The following is a 6,055-nucleotide window of genomic DNA, read 5'->3' as shown; positions in this document are numbered from 1 at the left end:
GCAGCTGGGCTTGGCCGACAGCGGCGGCTGTGCAGAAGGCCATCAGAGACAGGGCAAAGGCATTACTATAGCACACTCCTAATGTTTAAACAAACATTAACCTTGCAAAAGCCCCTACAAGGGCTTGAAGCTACTTCTCTGCAACAGCGTGTCAGGATCCAAAAGCACTTTAGCAGCGTGATTGAAATGTAAATATCTTTATATTTACAGACTTTGCTGTGGTTATCTGTTTTCAGAGCAGGAGATGCCAAGCAACGCAACTTCTTTTCTGCCCCAGCGCTGCCGCGGGTGTGCTCACCGTTGGGTGCCGCGGCCACGCACACAACCTGGCCGCGCACGTATGCACACCAACATTTTGCACATCTGAGCAACCCTGGGCACGTCCTGGTTTGGACCTATCATTTTTTATTTTACTGTAAAGCTCTCCTTTTCCAGCGGATTCGTGCCCGCGGAGCAGTGTCTGCAGAGAGGTCAGGATGGTGACAGCGTTATGGAGGGTGAAGATGGATGGGCTGCCCCAAAGAAGGGAGGACTTCTCCCTTCTCCCTTCAGGAGAAGCTCTCCAGATGTGGTGCTCCTTGCGCTTTCCGCTTGCTGCGATAGCAAACGAGCAAAAAGCTAATGAGTTTTCAAAAAGCTAATCCCGGTTGCCTCGCTTGACGGTCTGCTCGCTCTTCTGCATCCTGGGGTCTTCTGGAGCTTCCCTCTCGCGGCAACGAACTCAGACTTTAACCCCTCAACCTGCGAGTCTGTCTTATCTTTTCACACTTAGCAAACATCCGTCATAACCATGAATTCAATGTTCATTCCAGCAATCTTCCTCTTTGTTGGTTATCTGTGTGCTGAGTTAGCTCGGTACCCCTAAAAACACAAGTTTCCAAAAATCCCAGTACTGAAGACTACAGATTTCCGTTGTTCTTCCCCAAACCTATTTAGGTACAGCGTTCCTGGAAGAGCCCTGGTCGCTGGGATGTCCTCTGGCCAGCAGCAAGTGCTGGTGCTGGGGTTTTGGGTCTTGGCACATCTGAAGGTTGTTGCCAAGACCTTTGATGGAGAGGGGGAGGAGGCAGGAGCTGGAGCCCCTTCACCAACCTCTCCTGCACCCTACAGTGTGGCAAGCTGCTGGATGGCACTGGCTTCACAAAAAAAAAAAAAGAGAGAAGCATCATTTGGGTGACGTGGAGGTGTCACTCCTCTCTGAGCTGAGAGTAAGATGCAGGGACCCACAGCTAATGTTCCGAAAATGGAGCATTTCGGGTCAGCAGCCACACCGAAAACCTGTGTTGGGAGGAAAAAAATACTTTGAGGCCATCTGAAATTTGTTTTATTCTGAGTTTCCTACTGGAAGAAATGGGGGGATTTTCTTTCGACTTGTACAAAATTAGAGCGCTCAACAAAAAAGCACTTCCTTTCTGCTAAACCAGTGCGTGTCTTTGCTTTTATAAAAACATTGCTGGTGTTTTCTCTTTCCAGCTGAAATGGTCAGACAAGCCGAGTGCTCAACTCACAATTTACCCCAGCAACCCAAAGTTCCATGCACAACAAATGGCCGGTTCTAACTACAGCTCCTCCGGCCATTTCCAAGGTGGAGTTACGGACAAAACCAAAAATACTTCAATACGCAACTAGAAATTATTTTTAAGAGGTCATTCCAGCAGAGTAATTAATGAATTGCTGGTGATTTGTTGTTCGGATGTGTATGAGGTCTGTTCGGGTGGAAGTTGGGGCTGCTGTCCCAGGGAAGAGAACTTCTTTTATCGAGACCATGGTGTCAGATCCTTTCCTTTGATTTGCAAGAATATAGCTAAGAACTTTTTTTCCAGTGGCTTTTTAACTTTTTTTAATAAATGAATGTTCCTGCTAGAGCTTTTTACAGGCTGGTTGCAATTTCATGGACAGGAAACCTCTCCCCACCACCACTTTTTAGTGACATCTTCATCTCCAAAGCTTATGCTAATATTTTTACCCACAGTTTTTGGTCACTTAAAAACACATTGTGCTCCTATTGTTTTTTATTAAATATACCACGCTTTTTAAATTTTCTTCTCCGTGGGGCTGATGTTCCCATTTGAAAATCAAAGTCCTGGTTCCTAAATTAAAAGAGGGTTTTGTTTCTCAATCCCCTCAGCTGAACAAGTCTATAAACCCCTGTTTCGGATAATAATCAAAACCAAATTATCTTCTGGAGACCAGAGATCCTGCCAAACAGCATGCGTTTAAATAAATAAATAAAGCAATAAATCAGCTTGCTGAAGGAACCGGTTAAAAAATGTTTCTCCGAGGCCAAAGAAGGAAACGTGTACCGTCTGCTTGACATCAGCAAGGGCTGTTTGTGCAAACCCCCAAGGCTGGGACAAGGACAATGGGGCCGGGGCGGGGGGACACCTGCGCCAGCAGCAGCCGCAGAAGAATAGGAGGAACTGGGCTTCCTCCAGGGACGTCCTCAAGGACGTGGCGTCGGGTCGGTGGCGTGCAGTAAACCGAGGAGCGGGGCCTGGCAGCCCCAGTGCGGTGGGCAGGCTCTTGGGATGGGGTAACTTTTTTTTGCCTGTGAAATTTTGAGGAATTTGGGCAATGTGGAACTGGGTTGATTCCTGCTAATGCTGAACGCGGGCACCAGAGAGGATGCTGCGCATTTGCATGAGCACGCTTTAGTTTTGATGATTTACAGCAATGCCTTATTGGATATTAAGATTTTTATCATCTGCTTTTAAAGCAAGAAAATCTTAATACTGTCAGAGCTGACTGGAACATTTTCCAGCTAAATATTTTTGAAGGATGATGCTTCGTGGCCGGTGTTGGAGCCCCTTGCTAAGAAGCAGGAATTAGCAGGGCTGTAACAAACCCAGAATCCAAGGTACCAGGAACAGGACGTTGCTTTAGGTAGTTTCTAGCGATCATCGTTATTATTTTTATGGCAACAGTAGGTGTATTTGCTTGTCTTGCAGTCGGGTAAAGAAGAACACTGATTTTTGTTAAGGGCCTCATCATTATGAAGCCGAGGCATGCCGTTAGCTTGCTCATTCAGCAACTCAAAGCAACTATTTCTGACATACTTTTCGGATGCAGCCACGTTCGGGGAGGTGTTTCTCCTTCCCTGCTCCTGCTCCGTCGGGCTTGCTGTCTGAGACGAGCACCGGGAGTCACAAAGCCGGCTGCTTCACGCTGTAGGCCAAGCTGCTGGAGACCCCACGGGTTATTTCAAAATGCCTGGAAGGAAATAGAAAAGCAAACAATATTGAATCCAAGGGGGCAGGCGGGAAAAGAAAACCCACTTCCAAAGCCCGGAGGGTAACGGGACGGATGGAGAGAGGCTTTGCAAACAGCCACGAGCATCGGGAGACGTCCACGGGAAGGGAGCCGGTGGGTCTCGCCCTCAGAGGGAGGGAGGTCCCTTTGCACCAGAAAAATACTCCCTGTGAATAAATGCAACAAAGTCAACCTTATAAGAAAAGCAAAAGAAAATATTTCACATTCTTTAGCGGTAATCGCTCAGAATTATTTTCGTAAGACCTTCTTTTAGTGCTGTTAGTTTTTCTAAGTGGCCGCAACAAAGAAAGGGCCTCAGCGCGGAGGGGAAGGATGTGTTTCCACCTTGCTTTCAGTTGTTAAAGCAGCTGGAAGGCTCGTGGAGCACTAACACGGCGTATGTTCCCCACCGGGATAGCAGAGGCACTGCAAAAAGCCGCTGCGATGGCAGGAGGAGGAGGCTGAGCAGCCAGCGGGGACCAGGCAATGGATGGCACCGTAGCCAGTGTTATTCCGGTCTCTTCTGGAGCAGACGGACCGCAGCGCCCCAGAGATGCGGTTACCCCAGTGCCAAAGAGCATCGGGTCCGCAAAGCCATTCCTGCATCGGGCTACGCAAATCCCACGGTCACCAGGATCTGGATGCTTTTGAACAGCAAAGGTTGTTTTTTAAAATAAGACGTTATCAGCGGCTGACATGAAAGGCAGCCCCATGAAGAGAGCACTTCCCTCTCCCACCAGTCTCTCCGGCTTCTCCCGCCGCCCGGCGGCGAAGAAACAGTGCTTTTTATCCCCAAAGGCAGGGGCCGGGCATCGTGCTGCGCGCCTCTGTTTATTTGTCCTGCCTTTCCCTCTGTGCTGCGGACGATGCTGCCCGTTCGAGGTGCAACGCTGGAACGGGGGGGTCTGGATAAAAGGGGGTGCTGGGCTGGGGATGCTCGAATCCTAAACAGGCGTTTCAGCAGGAAAACGGTTTGGGAGGGTCTCCGCGGATGGGGACGTGGGGCTGGACCTCGCGTCCCACAAAGCTGGTGAATTTTTTCCCAGGCTCTGCTAGTTTGGGAGGGGAGCCCTTCACGAGCAAACGCAGGCGATAACCACGGAGTTGGGAAGGGTTATTCGATGGTTGTGGGCCAGTGGCCGCGGCCAGGGAAAATACGGCTCGTGTGCCAGCCTCTGCCACTCTCTGGGTAAAATTGTGCTTCCCTGGGATGTTTTTCACCTTCAGAAACACCTTTTCCCCCTCCTCCTGAGGAAGGGATTACTGAGGGCCAGCAGCAGTCTGCTCTGGTTTTCATCCCCTTCCGCAAAGATCCCTGCAGAAAGTAGCTACCTTCTCCCGAGCAATTGAAAACCTCTTTAAAATGACATTTACTTTGAAAAGTTACTGTAATTTGGCAAGCTGGCCCTACTCCACGATACTGAAGGTTAATCGTTTGCTTCTGTGTATGAAGGCGGCACCAGGGAGCCTCTTTCACGAGCGAGCATTGCCATGCAGACACAAGAGAAGATGGCATCCCCCTCTGCACAGCACCCAGGTCTCCATCCTCACGTCGCTGTGCGTCCTGCATTCTGGAAAACGGCACAGAACCATCAATCCCACGCCCAAATAACGCTTGGACCACCCGAGACTAAGAAATACTCCTATTTCATTGAACTGTGGTCCTAGCAAACCTTAAGAGATTCAGTCAAAGAATAAAACCCCCGAAGAAAAGCCCAAAATACTGTAGAGTTATTAAGTGAGGAGGATGTTTGGGTTCCAGCTGGGTGCGTGTTGGTGGGCTGGGTGGGAGGACACCGAGACCTTACATCTCCCCCGCTGTAACGCGATTGCCTGGGTGCTGCTGCACAGTTCTCGATATTTTTCTTTTTCCCCTGTTTTTTCGGAGCAATATAACGATTGATTGCTTAGGCAAGGCGTGCATTGCGCGAGCTCCAGCTAAAGCGATTAATTTTATTTTTTCCTTTCCAAAGCAATGGGTTTTGTGGGTTTTCCCGTTGTGACCGACTCTTAGCTTATTTCATATCGGTGAGCCCGGCAAAGAGCGGCTGGTCCTTCAGCAAGCAGGCCTAGCCTAGGGAAGAGGAGTACGATAAGGATGGGAGTGGGAGGAAAATTAAAACCCGCGTGGCGAGGACAAGATGAGAGGGGAGAGGCAGCGCGCATCCAAACTCATAAACTGTCCCCTTTTCACTCGGTTTTATTGCCTTCGTTTATTTCCCTGGGTACGAGTTTCCCATGTAAATTGTGCGTCTGTCTTTACTGGCGACTGGGGAATGGCTCCGAAATGTTATTTTTACGAAGTTTGTTCCCCAATTAAATGGGTGGTTTAAAGGGCAGATGGTTACCAGGGCTGGGTTTCTCATCGCTCTCTCCTCTCTTCTGGCGGTGGGAGATGTACCCAGTTTTTCTGGGGAGCTGCTTATACTGCTTGATTCTTGAAACTCTCAGGTCTGGGCTCTGTACTTGCTTTTTCCGTTTATAAAAGGCTTTGCTGCTGTTATGTACAGCCAAGCCAAGAGGTCCTGAGCTGGACTTGGGCTCTGCTGTGCCTGGTTTTGTACGTACCCAGAGCAATGAAAAAAATCCCCTCCTCGGAAATCTTTGTCACCTACAGAAATTCCGTCTGAACAGAAGGGTTAAATCCAGTGGACGGGTTCCCGTTTGCCGTTCGGGGATGAAGCAAACGTGAGGTGAAGGTCCTTGCCGCTGGAGGAACCCTCCTCTGCTCCTGTGCCCTCCCGCACACCCGGAGCTGTGCGACCCTCCTTCGGCGTGGTCGGGGGAAGCATCTGCGCCGTCACCG

At 49.6% G+C, this 6,055-nt stretch overlaps 1 protein-coding gene across 1 annotated transcript in view; it reads left to right on the top strand.

The window, feature by feature from the left end:
* Nucleotides 1-6,055, top strand: part of LOC129204661 (GDNF-inducible zinc finger protein 1-like) — a 59,387-nt gene that overhangs the window by 10,030 nt on the left and 43,302 nt on the right. The gene's annotated exons all lie outside the window — the stretch shown is intronic.

The sequence above is a fragment of the Grus americana genome, chromosome 3, assembly GCF_028858705.1.
Source record: "Grus americana isolate bGruAme1 chromosome 3, bGruAme1.mat, whole genome shotgun sequence".
Classification (NCBI taxonomy): Eukaryota; Metazoa; Chordata; class Aves; order Gruiformes; family Gruidae; genus Grus; species Grus americana.
The sequence above is the reverse complement of the archived record's forward strand: the minus strand, read 5'-3'. Positions and strand labels throughout refer to the sequence as shown.